Here is a 27,434-nt window from a genome sequence, read left to right as displayed (position 1 = left end):
ACTCAACTGACACCTCTTCTTCCTCCCCAAGTCAGCAGATTACATTTCAGAAGTTGACAGCTTGTTATCACTTTGGATAACAGGAGGGCTTAATCTTTTGTTCTTTTCTGGTTAGAGGAGGGCTGAGAAGTCACCGGCTGATTCGGCCGACTTTCCTTCTTCTACGGTCTGCATTGACACACATGGTGAATGGTCCACTTCTTCCCCCACTCTTTTCATCTTCCTCTAAGTATGTCTGCACTTTGTAGAGGGATTACAGTGATGGAAGCCTCAGCAGTGCACAATGATATCCATTCAACATGTCTCTTTGGCAGACAGGAGATGAGTTCAAATCTGATTTGATAATGGGTGCCCTGGCTTCAGTCTGCAGGGATGGATCATTTCTCCTAAGTCAGAGATTGTCCTTTGGGAACAATTGCGTAAAATCCCTCTCAGAATATTATCCATGACCTTTATAGCAATAGAGAATGTGCACTTTTATGGCTCATCAAAACAGAATTGATATGATTTTTTTCCCGGTGGAATTGAGTGATATGACCATGTGCGAGAAAAACCAAAACCAGAAAAGTGCAATAAATTGTTGTCTGAAATATCAAGGGCAACATTTCACCAACAAATCATGTCTGCTTTTGTTGTTAATACCAGGCACCCTACAATGTTGTATAAAGACTAGTACAGATGACTCATGCAGACATTTGTTTATATCCCCAATAGGAAGACATTCACATTGGCCGACTGCAAGGTTGGAGGATCAAAATTTGGCTTATCCGGTAAACTATGCTGGCTTTCATGCAACCTGACAAAGTATGGTTGTAGAACAAGCCATTCAATATCGCATGACTATTTAATTGAAAATACACAGAGTTCTGTGAAGCTCATTTCATTGAGAATAAGGATGCACCAATCATTCCTTTATTTTGGGGGATCAGCGATCGGCACGTTCCTTACATATGAAACCAATCTTTTCTGCTGATCTTTTCTACCTTCGCAAAGGTCTTAAAGTAGGTCATAATGTCAGCCACTGCCCTCTTCCTCTGAGATAAATGACAGGCCCCGCCCACCAGGTCATGTGTGCATGTGCATGTGCGCGCATGCCTGCTACGCAGGATAACAAGAACACCTGGAGCATGGTTAGCTTAGCATGTCCGCAGTTCGGCAGTATTACACAAAAAAGGAGCAAAGGATCACAATTTGTATTTCGTGTATTGCAGATTTAACTCATGGTGGAACTGCAAACAAAACGCTACCTCATTTTCCATTTAAGATACCACCACGCCACTGACTATGCAGCATTTAAAACTAGATATCAAGCTAATGCTAAAGCTAAAGCCAGCGGGAGCAAAGAACCCCTGGCCCACAGTGAAAAGAGCAAAAAGCTATGATGGAGTTCATTGCATTGGACATAAATAAAAAGCTTCCACTAATAAATAAGTGACTGAAATAAGTGTGAGAACAACTAATAATAATAATAATAATAATAATAATAATAATACATTTTATTTAAAAGCGCCTTTCAAAACACCCAAGGACACTGTAGAGGGCAGTCATTAAAATAAACACAGGAGTCTATGGTACAGAGGTCAGGGGGGAGAGATTTCCAGAGCTGGGGGGCAGAGTAGCTGAATGCTCTGTGCCCCATGGTGATGAGTTTGGCCAGAGGTACAGAGAGCTGGAGAGTGGAGGAAGAGCGGAATGTGCGGGCAGGGGTGGCGATGTGGAGGAGGTCAGATATGTACGGAGGGGCCAGGTTATGAAGTGCTTTGAAGGTGATGAGGAGTATTTTGAAGTTGATCCTTTGTTTTATGGGAAGCCAGTGAAGTTGTTGTAGGATGGGGGTGATGTGGTGAGTGGAGGGGGTCTGTGTGATGATTTGTGCTGCAGAGTTCTGGAGGAGCTGCAGTTTCAGGAGGGATTTGTTGGGGAGGCCGAAGAGAAGTGAATTGCAATAATCAATGCGGGAGGTGACGAGGCTGTGGACAAGGATGGCGGTGGTGTGGGGGGTGAGAGAGGGGCGGAGACGAGAAATGTTCCGTAGGTGGAAATAAGTGGACCGGGTGATGCTGTTAATGTGTGAATGGAAGGAAAGTGTACTGTCGAGGATGACACCCAGACTCTTAACCTGAGGGGAAGGAAGGAGAGAAGAGTTATTAAAGGAAATATGGAAACTGTTGGATTTTGAGAGAGTGGATGAGGTGCCTACAAGAAGTACTTCTGTTTTGGAGCTATTGAGTTTAAGGAAGGTGGAAGAGAACCAAGAATTAATGTCTTGTAAACAGAGGGTAAGGGAGGAAGGAGGAAGAGAAGAAGATGGTTTGGTAGAGAGGTAGAGCTGGGTGTCATCCGCATAGCAGTGGAAATAGATATTATGTTTACGGAGGATGTGACCGAGTGGGAGAATGTAGATGATGAAGAGGAGGGGCCCCAGGACAGATTCCTGAGGCACACAGGGAAAGTGTTGGACTTGTGAGAGTTGAGTTGGATGAATTGTGTACGGCCAGAAAGATAGGAAGTGAACCAAGCAAGGGGGGTGTGAGTGATGCCGATTGAGGAGAGTCTGTCAAGGAGAATGGAGTGAGAAATTGTATCGAAAGTTGCGGTGAGGTCGAGGAGAATGAGAATGGAGAGTAAACCAGAGTCTGAAGCTATGAGGAGGTCATTGATAATTTTCAGGAGGGCTGTTTCAGTGCTGTGAAGGGGACGAAAACTGGATTGAAACTGCTCGTAAATATTTTTCATGATAAGATGATTGTGGAGTTGGGCGGCGACAGATTTTTCAAGTATTTTGGAGATGAAGGGGAGATTTGAAATGGGACGGAGGTTGTTGAAGTTGGTGGGATCCAGACCAGGTTTTTTTTAGCATGGGTGTGACTATGGCAGTTTTGAATGAGAGAGGGACAGTACCAGTGATGAGAGAAGAGTGAATGATATTGGTGATAAAGGGGGCAAGTGAAGGGAGGCAGGATTTAGCAATGACTGTAGGGAGGGGGTCAAGCTGACAGGTTGAGGGTTTAGATTTGACGATGAAATCGGAAATGGCTTGGATGGTGGGGAGGATGAAGCCGGAGAATGTAGTTGCCAGGGATGAGTGGGGGGCTGAGGAGTCCACTCCAGAAATAGCAGCTCCGTGTGAGGTCAGTCGTTGGTGGATGTTGGATATCTTGGAGACGAAGACGAAGGACATGAGTGAGTTTCAGAAGTCAGCAGATTGCATGTGGTGGGGGAGAGAGTTGGGGGTTTTGTAATATTGGTGAGGAGAGAGAAGAGAATTTTAGAGTTATATTGATTGGAGTGAATTAGACCGGAACAGTAGGCGGATTTAGCAGAGGAGAGATGATCTTTGTATTGTATGATGTGGTTATTGTACATTTGTTTATGTATGGAGAGTCCAGTTTTGTTACATAGCCGTTCGAGTTGTCGTCCTTGAGATTTGAGCAGACGGAGGGCAGGGGTGAACCAGGGTGCTGAGCGGGTGAAGGAAACAGGTCGGGTTTTGAGTGTAGCGTGAGTTTCCAGAAGGTTATGGAGATTATGATTGTAGTGGGAAACCAGGTCGTCAGGTGGGCTAATTGGATTGATGATGGGGAAATTATTGATGTCTGAGGAAAAGGTGTGTATGTTTATATTTTTGATTTTGCGGAAGGAAATGGTTCGGGGGAGAATGAGTTTGGAGAGAGAGAGGTTTATGTTGAATGTGTAGCTCCTGGGTTTTATCTTTAGGCCTGTGATGATGACATCTTTCTCTCTTTCCTTTTGTTCCAGCTGTTCAACCCTGGCGTTCAACAGTTTTATCTCTTCAGCATTTCTTTCATTCTTTTCTTTCAGTACCTTTGCTTCGCTTTGTAGGTTTTCCAGTGAGTTTTCCAGCGTCTTTTCCAACGATTTTATCTCGGCAGATAGGTTTTGTAGACCCTCGCATATCATCTCCTTGACCTCTTCCAAACCCGAATTGGGTTCTGAAGGGCCTCCCTGCAGTTTTTTCACCATTTTCCTTCAGTCTTGGGCCCAATTTTTCAGGCTGTTCAGCTGTAGCCAGCTGTAGCCAGCTGTAGCCAAGGTCGTGTTATCAGAGCGAATGAAAAACACGTCTACTCTCTCCAAAGACCAGAGACAATTTCATCATAGTGTTCTCAGTAGAGCCAGGCTTATGGTTTAAACCTGGTTCAGCTAAGCCGTCCGTGACCATGCTGGCTTTTACCATTCCATCACACTCTTCAAAGCTTGAAGCTCCCCAGCTGAGCCGAGCCAGCTGACAGTGTTTAGCTTAAGTGCACGTCCTTATAAGACCCACAAGATCGATCACAGATTTAATGATTAGAGAGTGACGGCGCATGCGCTGCAGCTTTTACGATGAATAAACAGCCAATAGGAACCAATGCTGAGACCAACAGGACGTGACGTCATCTGTTACTGAACAGTGAAAACAAGGATTTACACGTAAAAAAAGAAAAGAAAAAAAAGGGCCAACATGTTTAAGGTGTTTCTGTGGTTTGAACATTTTAAAAGTATGGACATTTGAAGCCACACAGACACGTGCGTTAAAATTCTGACAGACGCAGACTTCTGTCCATGTTGGTCACAGTGATTCAACTATTTTCATACTATGTCCAACAGTTTGATCCACTACAGAGGGAAACAAGCTGTCATATGCCGATGAGGATGGACCAGAAACTGTTCCCACACATATTCTAATGAGGCTCAGCTGAGGTCACTTTAAACAATTTATATTTAAAACTGTGTATTATGGAAGCCAATAGTCCCTCTGTATTAAAGCAGGACGCTCAGCACTCGGGTTATTTCCTCATATATCTAACTTGGTCATGTTTTACAGCGATGATGATGACGATGAGGATGATGATGATGATGATGATGATGATGATGATGATGATGATGATGAAGTTGATAATGATCAAGGATAGAGATTTTAACTGTGACTCGGACAGTTATATTGTTTATCAGTGAAGGTGTTTCAAATTAAAAGTGAACTTTCACGGATTTCAATGACATTTACAAGCATTGGGAAAACTCCAAGTTCTGGAGCTTTCTAGACAGCCCCAAAAAAATGACACCACCGCCTCCTTCCCTTCAACCTGCCTTCATTCACACATACGTGCTTTTGGTCTACCTTACGCGCGGTGGGTATGTCAGCAGCCTGGACCAGAGAATACGCATTAAGAGAGAAGCGCGTAACTGCAGGCGCGCAAAAAAGCGCTTAAGTCCAGATGGGAGAATAGACCCCTAAATGAACAGCTGGAGCAGCAGCGGTGCTGTTGGATGTCACATCAAACACTGTAAACGCTGCAGGTGCAGGTGAGCTGTGCACGGGAGTTGCGTGCACTGCGCGCACATCACGAAAAGCGATAGTGTATCTTTGTCATTGGCAGCCTTAGTGCTCTAGGCTGTCACTGTCCCTGAAGCCCCTCCCTCTCTGTATATCCACAGCTTTCTCATTAATAATCTATGATCAATAAATGGACACATTCATACTGACACACGGAGGCGATGGATACACACTTATCCTTATAAATTATTACTGATGGTTTAAACACATTGAGACTGTGATATCTCCTTAAAAAAAATGGTACAAGTTAAACATGTAATAAGACAATGATTCTATCATCATTTGTATGGATTTAAAATTATATCAAAATGTTTACCATGATATTCTATCTAATTTCCTTTTCAAATGCCGTATCAATGCGGTATCTCGAAAAATAAAAGTATAACAGAAGTCTTTTTGACTCCTTTTTCATTTTTTGAGTGTTTTAAAGCATCACTAAATGACTTCTTTAATAATGATGACGTGGTTTCATGAGAGTGAGTCAGCAGATTAAACCAAGCCTGCTGCTTAAACCTGGTCAGGAGCAGGTTTGACCCACGGACTGTGTTACTATGGTAACCAAGGTGTTTTCCTGTTGATGAAACCGCCGTTCCAGTTAGAACCTGGCTTAATGGAGCCAGACTCTCAGGTTAAACCTGGACCTAACCCTGAGCTGGGTTTGATGAAATACGCCTCTGGCCTGCAGTGTAACCTGTTTGACACGTTTATTTTGTTTTTAAAAATGAAAGACCAAAGGAACTGATATAATTTAGTATTTTGGACCGCAATGCTCTAAACTTTTCATTTACATATATTTGAGATAACTACCTCATGTGTAGTTAAAAAAACAAGTTTGTATTGTTTCACAGGTATTGTTCAATGTTTTCAATAAAATAAGATTGAAACATTGAAGGTCTTTCGTGTCAGTTAGAAAATAAATTGGGATCGGCCAAAATCGGAATCGGCAAGTCAGGCTTTTAAAAAATTGGCAATTGTCCAGAAAATTGCAATCGGTGCACCCATAATTGAGAGAAACGTATATTTATAAACGTTGAACGATGACATTAATTATTAGTGTTTTCCCTGTGATGTTTCTTTGCATTGCCTTTGTAAGTCTCTCTACTGAAGGATGGAAAATCAGCTTGTAGGTTTATATTAAGGTTGAGAATACATCAGAAACAACATTTTACCTTTCGTTTAATGCCTTTTGTACTCTGATTCATAAAAACAGGCTTGCATAGAGAGTTTCAAAGCAGAGCTTTGTTGTAGGTATAAGATTTCCAGTTTTTTTAGAGACATTTTCAACAACTTTTAGGAAAAGTTCCCTAAATTGGGAAAAGAAATCTATAGGTTTGTGAATGTGATTGACTATTACTGTAAATACACCCTGGGCTGTATGACAACATATCCTAGGGCTGAAATTGGGTGGAAAGGGTGCCTAAAGTGTAAGTTGGGAAACACTACAGGGAGTTCCCATTGTAGAACCAACACTTGCACCACTCCGCAAAAAGTAGGAAAAAATGGTTGTGCATGAACTAGACTTTAGAAGTTTGGTTGGAAGTTTGTTGATTGTTGAACTGAATTTGTGAGTTACAAACTGAGAAAAATGAGAAGCCAATGCTGTACAGATCATCACAGAAGACTTTAAATTAAAGGAAACAAAAATGTTTTATCAGATAAAGTGTAGGCCTCATAGATAGATAAATTGAAGACCGTTTGCTCGAAAAAAAAAGATGTAAACTGTTTTATTGACATTTAATTTGATCCATCGTCAATATGGAAATCCATGAACAAGTATGACAATGCTTTGCGGCTCATGTATACCACTTATAAGCACTCAAACCTTTTTGTATTCAAAGCCACTGAGAAATGCTTAGATTTAGTAAGTGACATATCATGACAAGGACTGACACAAGAGGCTAGTTTTGTGATTCTGTCGAGTCAAAGACAATTTTCAAAAATCTGTCTCTCTGCCAGAGCCAAATTCAGCCCTAACCCCCAATCTCTTTTATTTACTTTGTAGTTTGGTGTGTGGCACACTATGGAGCCGTAATAAAGGCAAGCTGAAAGCCCCACCCCAAGGCTCTGCTGCTTAGTGGGAGGCCAAGCACTGCTTGGTTGCCAGTGAATCACAAGATGTATTTTTGTTAGTTTGAAAGAAAGATTACAGCTGCTTTTTTGATTTTTTTAAAACTCTATAGTCTTTTTGTGTGTAGGCTTTTTCTCATTTAATGCTGGCCTAAATGATGACCACTCTGATGATTTTAAAAGGGATAGTTTTAAAGAGGAGAGCCAGAAATGTGTTTTAAATTGTTGGTTTTTGTTCTCATTATCAGTTAAATTTCCAACACTCTTTCTTTTCGTTTCTGTTTGCAGCTTATTCAAATATCATTCTACTTTGGCCTTTGCTAAAACAAAACTGTAAAACATAAAATTCAGTTGTATAAATTGGCTTCTAGAAGCCACTGGTGAGGAAGTTCAGATTGCTGAGAAAACATATCATGTTGCAAGACTCTCATGGCATAACCAAGGCATTAATGTTAATGGGAAACCACATGACCTTGTAGTTGCCTTTGAGCAGCTCTATTACAAATCCTACTGGAACAATCAAGGTCTAGAGGAGGCTTGAAAGGCAGTGACGAGACATGTGATGCACTGTATGGAAATACGGTAGTATAGTGTTCCATGATATTCAAAAGGTACCCACCTGTTCCCACAGGTGAACAAGAACAGAAACAACTGAATTCATAACAGCGGTTGTTGTCACAGTTGCTGGGATACCAATGCCTCATGCTAGAAGTCATGTGATGTTCACAATCAGAATAGTTTTATTGCCAAGTAGAGTTTAAAACAATACAAGGAATGTGACTTGGTGCTTTTTTTCCTTCTTCTAGATGTTGACATTGAGTGTGATGACAAATATCTGATTGAGTTGCTTTAGCACTCGACGTCAGGTTGGTGTTGTTTTTGTAGTCATGTTTTTGCCCAAGAGACACAAGCTTGTTTTGGAGCACGCAAGCACACACACACACACAATATATATATATATATATATATATAATATATATTTTTTAATGGCTTTACTTAAAAACACTGCTACTTCTAATCTGAGGATCATAATTCCAGTTGAATTATATTAGTAGAAAGCTAAATTAGTCAATGCAAACAGACAAGGCTTAAGGGATTACTGGACCTCTGACAGAGAGATCATATTTTTCCTTGGAGCGTTAAACAATATGCCGAGTTCTTGGCATGCTATAAGTGAACTGAGAGTTGAAGCAGGGCCAACGGAGCTGAGCCAGAGTTTTTTTGCCCTTTGTTTTAATTGCCTGTGTGCTCAGAAGTATTATTCATAATTCACCTGGCATGATCAAGGCTGTGGCTGGTCTCCAAGCTTGTCTGATAAAAGAAATACTTCCTCTACCTTTATTATAGTCATTTCTATCTCCCAACTGTAAACGTCAAAAACGTATATTGCCTCATATGAAATAGTAAAAATATTTAACAGTACAAAGGATCATCACTACCTTCTTTGTTACACATCAAACATTTACTTCTGCGTCTGTCAGCCCACTGTGTGGTATTTGTCTTGGTAAGTGCCAAATAATGGCTTCACAGAGTCAAAGCAACTTTTATGTTTTCTTTGCAACCTTTTAGCAGGAGTACCTGTACCTCCACTTTCATTCTGGAGTGTATCTATTATGCCCTTTAAAATAAAAATTGCTAATGTTTTTTGTAGCTTTATTCGTAAAAAGACAATCGGTACAGACTGACATTTTCAAACCTTGGCCTTTAGCGGCCTCCCACTCTCAGGTCCCTTTAGATGTCAGCCACACAGTATGAAACTAAATCAAATTTATTGATGACATTTTTACAGCTAATTCTTTTAACTTCAACTCAAAGCCCCCCAGTGACTATACAAAACTATATATATATATATAAAAAAAACAGTAACTTGAAATGTGCAAAATAAGTTTTTTTTGCTCTGCTAACTCACAAGAAAACGAACAAATGAATCAATGTGTTAATGACCTTGTGTCTCCCAGAACATGCAGCAATGAGTGGGTGAGTTTGGCTTTCATTTGCTTCAACAAAACCGCAGCATAAGACAAACACAATAAAGAGGCCAGCAAGAGTGAGCTAAGGGGAAAATGCACATATCGAGTGAACATTTTTTAGTTTGAAAATACATTATTCCACCTTCATTTGGTTTTTTTTGTTTTTCTGTATCTGTTACAGGGCAATGCCCATATACCGTACTTTATTGTTGGCACACGACAGTAGCTATGTGTCCTCTATATTTTTCAAACATGTTGGTTCATTTTTTATATGTATTGTGGGTTATTACCTGCACCCCCCCTGCACAATGTCATTGTACAAATATCGCTGTTTTGACTGATGAAGATGAGCATGTGAGCTGCGATATGTCGATATTAATACCTGTGTTGATTATCATTCATGTTCATGTATGCTGATTATACAGTTGATAATATGTCTATGTTATTAACGTTGTGGGTGTATTTCGTTTTGTGTCGTTTCAGTTGATTACCTGGCAAACAACATGGCTATTGTACACGTGCTAGTTTTAACTAGCATAGCATGTGCGTCACATATGTAAATGCTTCTGTTAATAAAACTTATAAAAGACAAAAATCGTATGTCTGAGCTTGACTGAGACAGTGTTTTATCAGCTAAGCACACCCTGTCCTGTGGGAGACATTGGATTAATGGTAGTTAGTGACATAAGATGATAAACAATCTTAGATATCAGTGTTCATTTTGTCAACTAAAAATTTCCGTCACAGTTTTCATCGACAATAACTAGATTATGACAATTTTTTAAAAAAACAACAAAAAACAACATGTTAACGAAAACTATACCAACATATATTGATATATTGATATAATTTCATCACATGGGATGAAATCCAATCAAAACTCATATGATCATGTGGTCTTACACATTGATCACATCAAATCTGTCTGGGTGTATTTAAAAAAAAATACCGTCCAACATCAGGTTGAGAAATGGTAAATGAACATTTAAAGGCCTAAACTCTCATCCTGTATATAACTATATCTGGAACAGATTTATTCAACTAAAATCTTAATGTCATTTAGTTGACGTAAACTGAGTTTTGACTAAAACAAAGTTGTATTTTAGTCAAAATACTATGGGGCGGATTCACTAAAATTTGAAATAAAGGGTAGTAAACCAGGTGCGTCCCTATATCCTTTGGTGGCTCTGTTTCCTCACCTGCTGTGGGGAATTCACTAAGATTGCGACACTAATAAGTGCGTGTTTAGACGTGGTTGAGACCGCCCTGTTAAAATTAACATTTTGCTTGTTCAACATGGAGGCTGGTGGACTTCTCTGTCTGCTGCACAAATATTAATTAATGTAGAAAACAAAATAAACAAGTAAAAGCTTTAAAACCTAATGATATTTTTCCCTAATTTAATGTGGGTGCTGCGCCAGCTCCTGTAATTTTGCTTTTATCAGTCCATGAAAAGCAGGAGCAGATTTGGACAGAAATCGTCCAATTGATCTGTTGATGCCATTGATCTGAGTAAATGCAGCAACAGAGTCTGTCAATCAGTCGATCAGCACCATTTAAGGATGATCTACTGACCATCATCCAGTAGGTCTGAGCTCCTGAGTAGCGCTGTGTCACGCACACTCTCATTTGTGAACATTGTTCCATCGATGCGTAAATGACACAGCTGATCAGCTGATTCTGGTCTGACATCAACAAGAAATGAGAGTTTGACAGTCAAAAAAATGGAGAGAAAGACACAGAAGCTCACTGGAGCGACATCCATGGAGCTCCACGCAATGCATCCTCTGCACTGCAGCCAGACTCTACACGCGCCGCCTCGGGTGTCCAGCTGTTTCTGTCCCTCACACACACTTTACTCTGCATTTTCTTTCAGTGGATGTTAATATTGACTATTGCTTCATTTAAATTATTTTCTGATAGTAGAAAGGTTAACTGGAGCATTTTTTCCAATGTGTATTTTGTCAACATTCAGTGCAGCGATGATCTCTGTGTGTGTATCTGCACCTGTCCGTCAGTCGTATTATTTTCGGCACATAAAACAGTCACCGCAAACAGTTCCACAAATTTATGTTTTGCATTTTGTTCCATACTGTACCGAAAATGAACCGAACCCTGACCTCAAAACCGAGGTACGTATCGAGCTGTGATTTTTGTGTATCGTTACCCCCATAATATATATATATATATATATATATATATATATATATATATATATATATACATACACACACACCAAAAACCCCCTTCTTATTCTTAATTCAACCTCCAACTGTTTACTTACTTTATATTAAAGTTGTATTTATGAATTTTAATTAGCAAACAGATACACATCTAGAAAATTGTCTACTAATGGATTCTTTGTGAACCAAGTGTATAAACTGGTTATTTTCTACATAGTTGTCTTCAGAAGGACTGAGCTGATATCAATGGTTTCACATGAGGTGTTGATCATTAGAGCTGGGTTTAGGAGTGGCAGATGGAGCCGCTGACATTTAGGTTCTGCTGTTCTCTTTGTTGTTGAAGTGGGTGTTGTCACCGTGCCAACATCTAAAGAGCCCTAGAAACCTCCTCAGTCCTCGGCACATCTAGGAGATTGATCGGCACAAGGCATAGCTCTGTACAATGTCTAATGATATGTAGCTTTCATTTTTGCTATTTTTGATGTTCTAATTTTGAGGAGGTTTATTTCTTTGACAGCTGGAGAATTGGTGTAATCAAAGGGTGTCATACAGTTATAACACATTTTGAAAAAATAAATATGTTGTAACGTAAAACAACCAAAAATTCATGAACTGCAACATAAATAGCAAGTTTGTAAATAATGAAGGTGAATCTATCTTAAATACATTTTAAATATCTATATACTTTTTGGTAGTGTTGTGTTCAAGACCACACTATCCGAGACCAAGACTTGCCCGAGACCAGAACGCACCGAGACCAAGACAAGACCAAGACTTTTGGGAGCCGAGACCGAGTCAAGACCAAGACCGAGACAAGCCGAGACCGAGTCAAGACCAAAACCATAAACATTTATTTTTTCAATTTCAAAAATATATATAAATAAATAAAATTCTGACAAGGTTCGACAGTTAAATAACATTCTCTCTTTAATTTGAGTTTATTTTAAATACATTTGACGGACAAAAAAGGTGCCTGCAAAAAATAACTAAAATAATAAAACTACTACTGCTACTGATAAATTCACAATTATTCTACATATTTGAAAACAAGATTTTTATGTCAGCTGAATGTACAGCAAGTGTTTAAAAGCATTTCTGCCAAGAAATAATGATTCTTGATTCTGATTCTTTGAGTTGTGCAGGTCAACAGGTCACAGATTTCACAAGATAATTTTTTAGTTTGAAAAAGCCTTTACACAGGTTATTTTTATTAATTCACTTAGTTGATATAGTTTAATTTGGTTGCTGTAATATAACTAGGATATTCAATTAACAAAGGTTTCCAGCTGTAACTGTAAAAGTGAAACTTTCTGAAATAAAACTACAAACAAGTTGTCATCAATCTAAAAAACATAGAGCTACAGGTAGATGTGAAACTAAATAAAACAAACTCAAACCCTGGAAAAGTCATGTGACAAATCAATCAACAGTTCTTGTTGAGAAAGATTATTATTATTCTGGATACAGTGGAAACAGAAACTATAAAAAATAATTATATCGTTAACCTGTTTATATTGTAGGGAACATATTATATACATAAATGCAATTGGAGTCTAAAGCCACAAAAAAACACCACTTTAAAAAGATAATAGACTAATATAAAACCTCTTTACAGTTATTTGACTCATTCTGCGCTTGCGTGACTTGCGGCGATGACGCACTGGTGACGACATAATCCAAGATGGCGGAGGCCCGGACTAAAGCCGACACTATGTAATAAAAGCCTTAAAAGACATGGATATAATGAAAAGAGTGGATGGACAGAGGCTTAAACATGCAGACTTATTAAACACACACAGACCTTGGTAAACGGAACAGGCTTCACCGGACGGCAGGCACTAGGACCCAGAGGCGGAGTAAGTGCGTCCCCTGTCCTGCATTCACAGGCTGTAATATCACCAGTTTATCATTTTACCAGTTGTTAGAGCTACTGTCTTTACCAGGGAGATAATATTTATTCATGGTGATTGTTTTCTGGAGTTTTACTGGGATTTTTACCGGTGATTAGTTCATATCTCCCTTGCGCTTCGCGGTCCAAACTGAACCCGTAGCCAGACACACACACACACACACACACACACACACACACACACACACACACACACACACACACACACACACACACACACACACACACACACACACACACACACACACACACACACGTCACTCAGTCACATTAAGGAAGTTTGCGGTCATTATACGGGGTGGAATAAAGAATGAATAATTATCCCGTTCTTCTCCATGTTATTATGACATTATAAAAAAGTTTAAAAATAGCAGGAATTAGTGCTGGTCTCGAACGGTCTTGACGGAAAATCCCGAGACTAGACCGAGTCAGAATGCTTCAGAGTCCGAGACGAGACCGAGACCTTTAAAATATGGTCTCGAGACCAAGATCGTCTCGACTACCACAACACTACCTTTTAGATAATATTCTGTAAGTCCTGTCATTACTCTTAGGTTGTTATAAGTTAAATAATTATGTAACATGAGTCAAGCTTTCACCAAATCTATGACATCTACTATTCTGCCTCTTTTTATTGCGCACACTAACATTTTTCTTCAGAGTTTCTACCTAAAGTTGTATTACAACTTCAACTTGGGAGTTTTGCAAGACGCATGTGACACAGATATTGAGGAGCAACAATAAAAAAAATAAAATTAGCCTCCCACAGTGAAGACCAAAGGTAGGCTTTTACTTCTTCTGGGAACAAACCATTCACACAACAATTTTGTGGTTTTATTTAAGGAAAAAGGCAGGTTTTAAACTGAATTCCCTATTGTGGAGGTCAGTGTAACACTGGGTAAAAAAACCTCCTCAGCGAACATGCACAAAGCAAAAACACAGTCACAAAAGAGCACAAATCCATAGTACGTGGGCAGGGGGGGTGGGTGGGTCTGGGGGAGGGTTGTTGGGTGCGGGGGCCGGGCGGAGAGGGGGATAGGATATCCAGCCGCTGGGTGGCGTGGGCGTGCAGCGTCTTCTGGGTGCTCCTCAGAAATCTTCCCTGTAGCTTGGAGGGGAGGGGGGGTGGGTGGAGGCGTAGACAAAATAAGCCCTTGCTTTTCCTCTGATACAGACAGTTGATGTGTGACGATCCTTGGTAGATCTGGTTCAGAAGACAGGAGAGGAGGGGGGATGGAGCATCAGAGCTGCATACATCCATGGTGAGATTGAGACACAACCTTGAGCTGGCGTGTGAGGAGGGGCCAATGGGTGATAATGATTTGTTTTCAATTGTTTTTGTAACATTCAGTCTTTGGTCTTCAGCAGTAAAATCCAGTAAAATCCAATAATGTGGCTTCAACAATAATAAAACAAATCGATGGCTCTCTGTGGTTTTATGACAGTAAGACGTGTTCTTTTTACTTGGTCTAATCCTTAAATGGAGTGGTTAGTGCTAGCTCTTAGTCCAGTGTGTCAATGTGTTAGCTTAGCATTGTTAGCTTTAGTTGAGTTTCCAGTTCATAAAGGTTAATCTCTGTACCTTTGTTTGTGGAACTTGGATTGGTTCCCTTTGTTGGATGATTATCTGGTCTTAACCAAGTAGCGGTCCATGAAGTATCGCAGCACAGTAGCTTTAGGAAGCTGAGACGAGCACCTCACACACAGACAGACGCCGGTGTGTGAGGAGGGCTTTGGCAGTGCACACCATGCCTAGCTTCCGTAAACTGTGTTCCGCTTCAGAGAATAATAAGTTGTTGACAACAAACGGGCAGTTTTGGTCCATGGAACACGTTTTTTTTGGAGCATTCTTGGCTAAATTGAGGTACAAATGGTCCGTGGCCCTTGCTAATTTCCGACATGGGAATTTATTGTTCATATTGTGGATGACATTCTTACCGGTGAGAATGTTTTTGACGATAAATCATAAACAATGAAATATCGTACATTCCTACTGGCAGCCTTCCCAAAACAGCTGCCAATGTAACACAGATTTTGTAATAGGTCATAAAACTGCCCGCTCCAATCAGCAGCATCCCTGCTACCATAAATCCAATCATGTAGATGTCCTCCACGGCTTCCACGAAAAGCATGGACAGACACAGGACCTTTCACTTATTACAGGAATCCATCGTGTATCCACCCACAAATGTAGGCTCACCCCGACCTGGTCTTTTTGTTGAAAAAATTTGGTTTATTGCACGAAGAGACCAGCTGACCAATTCCATAATTTTGGTTTTTGGATAAATGCCGAGAGAGTCTCCTGTTGGATCCACAGACAGAGACAGGAGACAAAACAAGCAGGGAGAGATAGGGAGGAGAGTGGGAGCAAAAAAAAATGTGACCGCCTTCACCGAGAGGCAGAAGAGAAGCTGAAGTTCTTACTTACACAAGCAAAAACAACATCATTAATTTGTCTTTTTCCCCATATCACCATATTCTATGAGTTCATTGCACATTTATCACTGACACTTATAGCTGATTAAGGCATAAAAATTCTGACATACATGATGCAGCTGGAAGGTTGTTATTACGACATAGGGAGCAGAGTAAACTGAGTAAACTCACTTGTTGGTCCTGTGCCAAATAATTATTTTAAATCCATAAGAGGAAATATGTTTGCCATATTTTGATCAATTTCAAACTTTGAGGCCAGTATATGTTTAGAATCATCGAACAAACTATTTTGAAGCAAAGCAATGCAAGAATAGCAAAACATTGGGTTATTACTGGGTCCTACTTGTTTAATTATCTTTGTGACTGTAGATATTTTTTTGCTTATCCCTCAATGAGTTGGTGAGTTCTGGAATAAGGAATGATAAGTAATGATTTCTGGGGAACTGAATACTTTTGAGTGACCCAAATTAAAATAACAAGCATCCACCCATTTCCTATATCTACTTATTCTTGCACTCAGGGCTGGTGTATCTCGTTATGAATATTTGAAGCGTACATATGTATAAATAGATAAAGGTAATTCATTGTCGAAATATTAAAAACAACTATAATTTTGTCACATGAGACAAAATCCAATCTGAAGAACTGTGATCATGTGGTCTTACACATTGATTACATCAAATATGTCTGTGCATATTTACAAACATCAATATATCAGGTTTATAAATAGTAATGAAATCTATGATGTATTATCCTCTATATTTTAGTCAACTATATCTGTAACAGATTTAGCCGACTGAAATCTTTAGTTGATTAAAACTAGACTATAACTAAAATAATCCTAATCACTCAATTTTGACTAAGACTGCATTATGCTTTAGTCAAAAGACTATGAGTAAAACTAAATCAAAATTGAAGTGCAATCTTTTTAAGACAGCAATGCATGCTTTGTTATTGCATTAAATAAATTAATTTATTTTATTGCATAATTGTGACCATAACCAGCCCTGCCTAAGGAAGGGTAAGAAACACTTTATTAAAGGGAGAATATAAAAAGAGGGCAGTGTTACACCTGGGTGAGGGGGAAGGGAACATGGAAAAAGGAGTCAGGGTAGGAAAATAGAAGGGATGGGGAAGAGTTGACTGTTTTAAGGTTAGAGTTGCTGTTATATTAACACTGGTGTATTATGATGTGTGTTTAAGTACATGTTGAGTATGTATTATAGGTCAGCACTTCACAATTGTTAACTACATTTGCAATACACAGCCTGTCTTAATCCATAACACAACAATACATACACTTTTTGTTTGTAGCTTTACTTGGTTCTTTTACAGGATTATGCATTGACCCCCAGATGAAGTTTGCACCCTAGAAAAGCACATTGTTCTTATGCTCGAGCTCATCAAAAAGCTCCTGAAATACACTGTGAGGTAAATAAAAAAGTGTGAAAGAAGGGTGCAGCAGATAAAAGCTGACATCTAATGTATTATAACCCAGCTGTATTAGATGTGAGCTTCTGCTGAGGTGAAGCACCATAGCCGAAGGCTAAGATACTGAAAGCTCATTGTGTGTTAGTGTTAGCGAGGGGGCTGCTACAACTGCACAGCCACTGAGCTCTGTATACAGCACACACTCTCTCATGCATGATTTAGAGACATGAAAGTTCTACCTTAATATTCAAGTAGCAGTAGACAGTAGCAGAGATAAAACCATGTGCTTGAGCTGCAGATTGAGCATTACAGTCAGCATACAATATATCTTTTAATCAGAGTAAAAGTTTGCTGCTGTTACACATCATTTACACTGTGGCATACAAATTCTGCCTACAGCATCACACCACCACCACCAAACCAGTGCTCATTTGACAGCAAATTTTAATGCAGTTTTATTCTTAGTCTTTTGACTAAAATGCATTTAGTTTTACTCAAAATCAGGCAACAAGACAGTTTAAGTTATAGTTTAGTTTTAACATGATGCCTTCATGGCCATGGTAAATCCTAGTTGTTCCTTGCGCTCCACCATGAAAAATGAAGTTTTCTTGAAGTTTACTGTTCACAGGAATTTAAAAGTATTCTCTTACAATTACCAAAGACCTGACTTATTGCAAGACAATTCAGAATCATTTTAATTTCTGGATGTTTGCTTTTTAATTATTTATTTATTTTTATGGTTGTGTCTCTTATTATACAGTTAGATTTGTTGTCCAGCCACTGGAACATTAGCAAAACACTTTTGTGAGACACAAAGAAAAGAGAATGTCTCGAGTTTACAATGTGTCTGTTGCTACTTTATTTACACAGCCTGCCCTGTGCTTTCAATTGATTTAAGTCATTGCAACTTTGTTCTGCTCAGCTCATGTTAAATAAAACATACATGTTTTATGTAGCATGAGGTTCAATTATTAATGTAAATATTCATGTTTTTACGAATGCACCAAGATAAAGCGGTAGTTTCTACTATTTGCATCATTAGTTCTAATGAGAATGTCTTCCATATCCAGGTAAAATTGGTACTGCGTGATATCTTTAACGGAATAAAAAATCTTTCAAAAGTGAATTGTAAATCGAGTCGTGAGTCGTGAATCGAATTAAATTGGGCCATTGTGAATCAAATCGAATCGCTTTGGATCAATATCGATCAATCAAATGTGAATCAATACCCAGCCCTACTCAAGGTTGTATTTTAAGAACAAGGTCAGTCTTTTGTTTTTCTTGCATTATTACTTTCAATTTAATTAGTAAAAACAACAACCTGGTCAACAAATCCAGATATAGGTTGTTTTTTTTTGCCAATTTTTTTTCATATTTTGATTGCCAACTACATATTTGCCTTGCTAATACAGGTCTTGCCTAGTTGTCACTTAAACATGTATTTGACAAACACTATGCATTTTATAGTCAATTGCACCAAAATTAGATAATACCACAATAGTAATGTGACATGCAATTTTTTTTTCTCTCTTTTTCTTTTTCTTGCAACCATTGTTTTTCTAGTTAGATTAACATCTGTTTGCAAAAGAGAAAAATCATATTTACACGTATAAATAAATCTACGTAGATTTGTCTTTACATTCAGTTTGGGGCACTCTGCTAAAGTATAATTCCACGTCAATAGGTGGCAGTATAAACAGGATTATGGGAGCCATTGTATGTTGCTTGAACTATTGTTTTTTGTTTTTTTCAATAAAGATCTAAGAGATTTTTTGTTATGCCTATTAGTAGCTTGTTGAATTATCGACTGTAAATCTTGCTCCTTTGATGTTAAGTTAACTTCAAAATTTGTTATTCTATATAGGGTGCTGCCATCTAGTATGAAAATAAGTGTTTTTTCTTTTTATAGATACAGTACAACATAATGTAACCACAACATTAGACAATATTCAACATAAGGTTATACAATCTGACAATATTAGATCGTGAAGGATTAATACATGAAGACAATCTACCAAATCACGAAGATCATAGAACTGTCTGTAGCGCTCATTTTATCCCATGCGGTGCCTTGTCTGTGTCATATGCCTGTGGCCCATACATACAGTACATAGCACATCCAAAGGTTGGATGTGCTAAGAAGCAACACACATTTCAGCCATAATTAAGGAAAAAGTCAGAAGGTGAACAAAATGTTGATATTGTGCTGCTAGTGATTAACAAAAAGGGTCTTTGTGGCGTTTTTATCCACTGACTGTGACCCATTATTATTTTTCTTGTAAAACTATATTGGAAAAAAATAAATATATGAAGTTTAAATCGCCTATCGCTATTTTGAGTAAAACTATAGAGATATGAATATTGGTACATATCACCCAGGCCCAATGTAACCGAAGCAGTAACGTTTTATGTTGTAAACGATATGATTGTGGAAAATGAGGCGTTTAAAACACTGCTTGAAGTATGATTTTATTAACATGGGTGCGTTACCTTTAAAACTAAAGCACCACTTTAGTTAAACAAAGTAAAAAGACTGACTGAAAGAACATGAAATGTTGCATGTCAGCCTTTTTGTTTGATGTTAACTGTACTTGGACCAGTTTCATAAATTGCTTACATACATTTTTAGCAAGAGATTTAGAGCCCTGATGGGCTGGGAGCAACAAGCGTCTTTCACAGGCAGAGAGGGAGTGTAGATCTGGATCAGAGAGTCGAGGTAGGCAGGAGCCGCTCTTGTCACTGTTTTGTAAGCCAGAAGAATTTACAAAATGTGATCTTTTCAAACAACCCAAAGTAAAACCCTTTCTACAACCCATAGTGTATATCCGTGTTTGTGTGCATCCGTTGTGTTTTGTCGAAGGATATTGCACTGTTTTTTCACCTGACACCTGCAAATGTCTGACAATCAGGGGAGTATTAGTGGGATGGAGAGATTCCACTCTGGCTAAGTGGCTCTTATTGCTGTGGAGTGTGACACTGCTCATGTTCATAATGATTCAGCGAGCTGTTGACACATGATAGTACAGCTGTCTATTATATTGATGCTTCTCTGACAGTCAGGGCTTCTCTCTAGTAGTATTTTTTTGTCTTTGGATCACTTGCATTGATTATTCCAATAATACAAAAACACATTTGAAACAAAAGCACTTAAAGAGCACAAACCACCAACAATCGCCAAATATCCTCTTTGCAAGATATCAGCAGTTATCTGGATCCAAATGTGAGGGCATCCCCACTTTTTCACAGAATCATGGTGAAAAAAGCAATAACTTGGTGGAGTAACCAACCCAATGTAACGGAGTCAAATTTAATAAGTCAGTTATGAACCAAGATATGAATTTTTGAAATTCTTCCAATACTGAGAGCAGTGTTGGGAAAGTTCATTTTATACACTAGTTCAAAGTTCAGTTCAAACATTTTAAAATGATCTAGTTCATCATTCAAAATTGCCAGGTTCTGTTTATTTAGCCCTTTGGGTCCTTTTTAAGTTATTATGTGTCTTTGATTATTCGGTTTGAGTCTAGTCATGTTTAACTCTTGTCTGTGTTTCAGGCGTTCCTACTTGTGGCTCCACCCCCCAGTGATGTCTGTGTGCTTGGTTGGTGCCTGATTAGCTCCCTCATGTTTTCACCCAGGTGTGGGCCATTCCCAATCAAGCTTCCCTCACTATTTAGCTGAGTGCTTGGACACAGTATGACTGTGGGAGCATTGTGATGTTGTTAGGTTCATTGGGTCCCTCCTTGTGTCTGGTCTTGGATTTGAGTTTTATTTTTCACTCAAACAAGTGAAGTTTGAATAATATGTATCCAAAATGAAATTGTAATATGGATCAAGTTAAAAAGTTCTCTTTGTGTGACCTATTTATTAAAAAGCCAAAATTCACAACCTCAGTTAACAGCATCAAAAATCTGATCTTCAGCATCTTTTTGCAACACTGCCTTCTTCCTCAGGCTTTGTGGACTTTGCAATGAAATCAGTTCAGTTTAGTTGAGCTTGCTTCCTTTATACCTGCTGGTAAGTGTTTTTTTTTTTGGCAGTTAAAAAGAAAGAACAGCAGCCTTAAAGCTAGGGTAGATGATTTTCTCCAGATACACTTTTTTGGTTGAAATTGTATTAATGTCCTGACAGAAATTAAGATCTTATGTGCTCTGAAAAAGAAAACCTGTCAACTGTAGCAGCTGTAAATCTGTAATAACCTCGACCAATGGAAAAAAAAATGAACCTTTTTTTTTAACTAGTCACATCTCACTGCTCGTTCTCAACCCCTCAAATGCATGAGCTCACACTGAAAGCACATCACCGCTGACAGAGTTAAAACAGTCTTTAGTCACGTTTTTAAACATATATAATGGAGAAGTTTATTGTTTACTTACTGCTGAATGAGACATCTATCCCTCACACACACACTCTACTCTGCATTTTCTTAATCAGTTGCTGATAGCATTAACTATTGTTTTATTTAAATTATTTTCTTACACTCGAAAGGTCAACTGGAGCCTTTTTTCATCTCCACTGTGTTTGTGTCAACATTTACTGCAGCAATGATCTCTGTGTGTGAGTTTGCACTGCCTGTGGGTTGTACTATTTTCGGCACAGAAACACAAACAGTTCCAGGTTTGATGAAATGCATTGCGTCTACTGCATTAATTTGTATTTCCCCCTCCCATTTTTTGCTCCCCTTTTGTGATTTCCATATTTATCAGAGGGAAAAGCGCTAAATGTATTGTGGGTGCATGTTGACGTGCTCAACATGATTCAGTCCTGAATCCCTAGGGTTTGTACCCCTTACTAGCGCATGGAGTGACGCTTGGTCACGTTTTAATACCTCTAAAACTTTTGTGAATCCACCCCATAGTGTTCACGTTTCGACAGCATAAGCAGACAATGTAAAAAAAAAAAAATCTTGGTTATTCTATAAAACAACTAAAGTTTTTCAGTCCCTTCTCTTTCTGTTTGCCGGTGTGTTCAATACTTCTGAATTATTGCCAACCTTTGCATAGGTGTGAACAGCTGTGTGTGTGTGGGCAGTCGGTTTTTTCTGTTTTCTGTAGATTCTGCTATGACTATGTTCATCCACAAATATTGAAAACAATGGTTGTGTGTTGTCTTTGGCTTCTTTGTCTTTTGTGTTTTCCTGTGATATTGTTTTCCTGATCCTTTTAGCATCAGGTTGTCTATACGCACTCTTAAGCTGGTGTATTGTTCATTGCTTCATTCAGATTGATAAACTGAGACACTACCTCTGGTTATAAGCACAGCTGCTCCTACCCACACAGCCTGAATGAAACTAGGTAGTTCACAAAATGAGTGGTTACAACTTTAACTGGCACTGGGTAGGGGTGTCCCACTACAACTTTTTTTTACTTCCAATACTGGTGTTACGGCTTTGGGTATTGGCTAATACCAATATCAATCTGAAACACAATCAGCATGAATCATACATTCTTGTATTGCTTATTTTGTACAGTAAATTGTTAGAAAAGGCTTGTTCAGACAGGGAGATTGGTGTTCTTTCATTCATTCACCTCCTCATTCATTTCTCAAACCACACCCCCTTCTACCTCTAATCTCTCATTCTGGTAATCAGCTGGCCATGGGCAGTGTTGGGCAGTAACGTTACTTTTGACAGAAACTAGTACTGTAACGCAATATGTTTTTTAAGAAATAACGCAGTTACCGTTACAATATGGTGCATTTGTCCGTTACTTTGCTAGCTGCAGTGTACTTCCTGTTTACAGTGACGCTACATGTTTTTGCGGGACGCCATGCCAACAACGGTAAAACAGATGAAGCAGCATTGTCAGCGTGTCTCTGTTTACATCACGTGCACCAATCATGGCGAGTCATTGTGAGAGCAGGACAAGCTTCTCAGAGTAGAAATACACGTATTATTTTACTCACCTGTCTCCAAAAGATGCATCGTGAGGGAAGCCTTTGCACCGAAATAACAGCGCATGGATTTTAACGGACTGTGACGTTATCCAGGGACAGGTCAGCCAAACTATTGCACGGTATGTTGTTGTAAATGAGAAGTCTGTCGCTGCTGCTGAGTCACTGCTAACAGCAGCTCATTAGCCTGATATGTTTAGCATTGTGTAGCTGAGAAAAATGCTGTGAATTTGTTTTTCCACATTTATTTTATAAGCATTTTCAACAGCAGAATGTGCACCTGGAACACGCACAGCTTACTTTCCATGCTGTGTTATGGCTGAAAAATTGTAGTTTTAATTTTTGAGCAGCTGTTTTGTGCTTTATATGCACATCATTTATAGTTGTTTTATAGCAGTTCTTGTAAAGCAGAGTTGGTCAAAATGTATTCCAATGTTTTTCAGATTGCTTTCATTTATTTATTTTAGAAGGTTTTTGTGTTTATGTTGAACATTATTGCTAGTTTTTGTACTTAAGCTGTAAGGGAACATTCTAACCGTGGGTTTCCACCGGATACGTATCCGCTGAGCCACGGCACCGATCCAGTTTTTCCCTGCTGTCCAGTAATCCCCACTGGTTGCGTTTTGAGTGCGCCACGTAGTGTTGTGGTGGTCAAGACCGGTCTTGGTCTCGAGACCGGTCTCGAGACCAAATTTTAAAGGTCTTGGTCTTGTCTCGGACTCTGAAGCATTTTGACTCGGTCTTGTCTCGGACTCAGGCTGCCCGGACTCGGGATTTTCCGTCAAGACCGTTCGAGACCAGCACTAATTCCTGCTATTTTTAAACTTTTTTATAATGTGATAATAACACGGAGAAGAACGGGATAAAACAATCCTTTATTCATTATTTAATCCACCCCGTATAATGACCACAACCTTCTTTAATGTGACTGAGTGACGTGTGTGACACACTCATACGTGTGTGACACACTCATACGTGTGTGGCTACGGTGTCAGTTTGGACCGCGGAGCGCAAGGGAGATATGAACTAATCACCGGTAAAAATCCCAGTAAAACTCCAGAAAACAATCACCATGAATAAATATTATCTCCCTGGTAAAGACAGTAGCTCTAACAACAGGTAAAATGATAAACTGATGATATTACAGTCTGTGAAGGCTGGATAGGGGACGCACTTACTCTGCTTCTGGGTCCTAGTGCCAGCCGAGCGGTGAAGCCTGTTCCGTTTACCGTGTTTACTGAGGTCCGTGTGTGTTTAATAAGTCCGTGTGTGTCCGTTTGAAAGTCTGCATGTTTATGCATCTGTCCATCCACTCTTTTCATTATATCCATGTCTTTTAAGGCTTTTATTACATAATGTCGGCTGTAGTCCGGGCCGCCGCCATCTTGGTTTATGTCGTCACCAGCGCGTCATCGCCGCAGAGTTGCACTAGCCAGAATGACTCAAATAACTGTAAAGAGGTCTTATATTAGTCTATTTTCTTTTTAAAGTGGTGTTTTTTTGTGGCTTTAGACTCCAATTACATTTATGTATATAATATGTTCCCTACAATATAAACAGGTTCATAATATAATTTTTTTTTATAGTTTCTGTTTCCACTGTATCCAGAATAATAATAGTTCTCAACAAGAACTATTGATTAATTTGTTACATGACTGTTCCAGGGTTTGAGTTTGTTTTATTTAGTTTCACATCTACCTGTAGCTCTATGTTTTTTAGATTGATGACAACTTGTTTGTAGTTTTATTTCAGAAAGTTTCACTTTTACAGTTACAGCTGGAAACCTTTGTTAATTGAATATCCTAGTTATATTACAGCAACCAAATTAAACTATATCAACTAAGTGAATTAATAAAAATAACCTGTGTAAAGGCTTTTTCAAACTAAAAAATTATCTTGTGAAATCTGTGACCTGTTGACCTGCACAACTCAAAGAATCAGAATCAAGAATCATTATTTCTTGGCAGAAATGCTTTTAAACACTTGCTGTACATTCAGCTGACATAAAAATCTTGTTTTCAAATATGTAGAATAATTGTGAATTTATCAGTAGCAGTAGTAGTTTTAATATTTTAGTTAATTTTTTGCAGGCACCTTTTTTGTCCGTCAAATGTATTTAAAATAAACTAAAATTAAAGAGAGAATGTTATTTAACCTTGTCATAATTTTATTTATTTATAGATTTTTTTAAATTGAAAAAAAAATGTTTATGGTCTTGGTCTTGGTCTTGGTCTCTGCTTGTCTCGGTCTTGGTCTTGACTCGGTCTCGGCTCCCAAAAGTCTTGGTCTTGTCTTGGTCTCGGTGCATTCTGGTCTCGGGCAAGTCTTGGTCTCGGATAGTGCGGTCTTGAACACAACACTAGCGCCACGGTGCATTCCGGTTTGACGACTGTGATGTCACGAGACAGAGGAGTTCTCACACAGTTAAATATATGTGTTATAAATGCAACAATAAACAGATACAGTAAACAGGTCAGTGTTCCAAATGAAGGAGAACAAGAAGGTTGGACTGTGGATTTGTCATAGCCACATTTTTTTAGCAACAGCCAACAGAGCAGAGATAAAACTGCACCAGTAAAACATGAACTAAATCAAAGTTGCTGTAGTTTACAGTGTAGTTACAGTATGAGAAAAAACAATATAGTGGATGTGATTTTGTTTTTACACATGACGTTTTGGTGATGTAGTTACTTGAAATATAATCTTAAGTGTTTTATTTTGAAAAGTAACCCAATATTTTATTGCAGAATACTTGCCTAATTTCCTATTTAGCTTCATTTGCTCTGTGCTGATTGATGCGTTGTGCTCCGGTGTCCGCCAGAAATAGAAGCCCTGCGTATATCTGGCGGAGGGCACCGGACTACCACATCTGGGAAGGAGCAGACACGCACCGCAGCGGACCCGGTGGAAATTAACACATGGTGGCTCCAGTGACGCAGCGGAGCCGCATCCAGTGGAAATTGGGGGTGAGGCTAAACACAACCTTTTTTTGATGCTGAAGCCACTTTAATTTTTTTTTTATCTTTGATTATGAATAATATTCAGGTTTTGTGTTATTTATTTCACAATTCCTTGTAACATTTTCAGTTTCTGCTGGTCTAAGGTAAATAAACTAGCATTGAAAGAATACTTGAATGCACTGTGAATGTAAATGATTAGAAACTAAAGGGTTGGATACAATATCATTTCATTTATGAGAGGCTTTTATCCAAAACATTGTTAATACAGGAGCACAGTTGATCAACAGTGGATTATTATATTATTATAGCACTGATATGAAGCTGTATAGACACAAATGACCCCAAAAAAATAATACATTCTTTAATTCTAAGAAACTCAAAAGTTACTTTTTCCAGTAACGCATTACTTTTTGAAGTAAGTAATCAAAATAGTAACTGAGTTACTTTGTGAATGAAGTAACTAGTAATGGTAACTAGTTACTTTTTTCAGTAACTAGCACAACACTGGCCATGGGTGTGTATCATCCCGGTTTAACCAACCAGCCTCTGCCACGACCTTTCTCAACCAAACATCCTCCTGCTGTCAAACGCTTAAAACACTCTCTCTGCAGCCATTCTGTTGCTTCAGTACAAACGCTGCAAACTTGTATTCTAACATTTATTCAAGTTTTTTAATTACTTTCGTAAAAGATCGTTTCTAACCACAACTCTCCAGTTACAACTTCTCCAATCTACCGCTACAGATGCACAAACTACTTTTCTCATGTGAATCTGCGCTGCTTGAGTTTTGCAACACATTTTGCGAGACGTCCGTAGCAAAACTGATTTATGCTTGTAGAAATGGCTCCTCCCCTCCCTGCTCCCCCATGTGTGGGATTGACCAATCAGAAGCGAGGATTTGGAGACAGTGGGCTGTGTCTTTTTAGCACAGCAGCCAGTGATATGACCGAAATAAAGTAATTTTTCTTCACTGTAAAGACAGGATGCTGAAATTTGCCTCCACAGATTGGTGATTCTCCTTGTTGAAATTTAAGTAATCGCTACGTAGAGATGAGGATCGAGCGCTGACAGCGCCAAGTGGTTAATGTATTTTACAAAATCCACAATCTGTATAATGTGACGAAGCAATAAAACAATGAAGATGTATGTGAACTGTCTCCTGAAAATAATGATTTTGGCTGACATTATGCTGTCATTATCTGTCATTAGCATGAATAAAGTATCATGAAGGGTTAAGGTTTGGGTTAAGGT

At 38.8% G+C, this 27,434-nt stretch overlaps 1 protein-coding gene across 2 annotated transcripts in view; it reads right to left on the bottom strand.

Annotated features, from left to right (window-relative positions):
* chst8 (carbohydrate (N-acetylgalactosamine 4-0) sulfotransferase 8) overlaps positions 1–27,434 on the bottom strand; it is a 344,887-nt gene that overhangs the window by 205,299 nt on the left and 112,154 nt on the right. The gene's annotated exons all lie outside the window — the stretch shown is intronic.

The sequence above is a fragment of the Gouania willdenowi genome, chromosome 3 (genome assembly GCF_900634775.1).
Source record: "Gouania willdenowi chromosome 3, fGouWil2.1, whole genome shotgun sequence".
NCBI classification, from domain to species: Eukaryota; Metazoa; Chordata; class Actinopteri; order Blenniiformes; family Gobiesocidae; genus Gouania; species Gouania willdenowi.
Note: the sequence above shows the minus strand (reverse complement) of the source record. Positions and strands in the feature narration are given on the sequence as shown.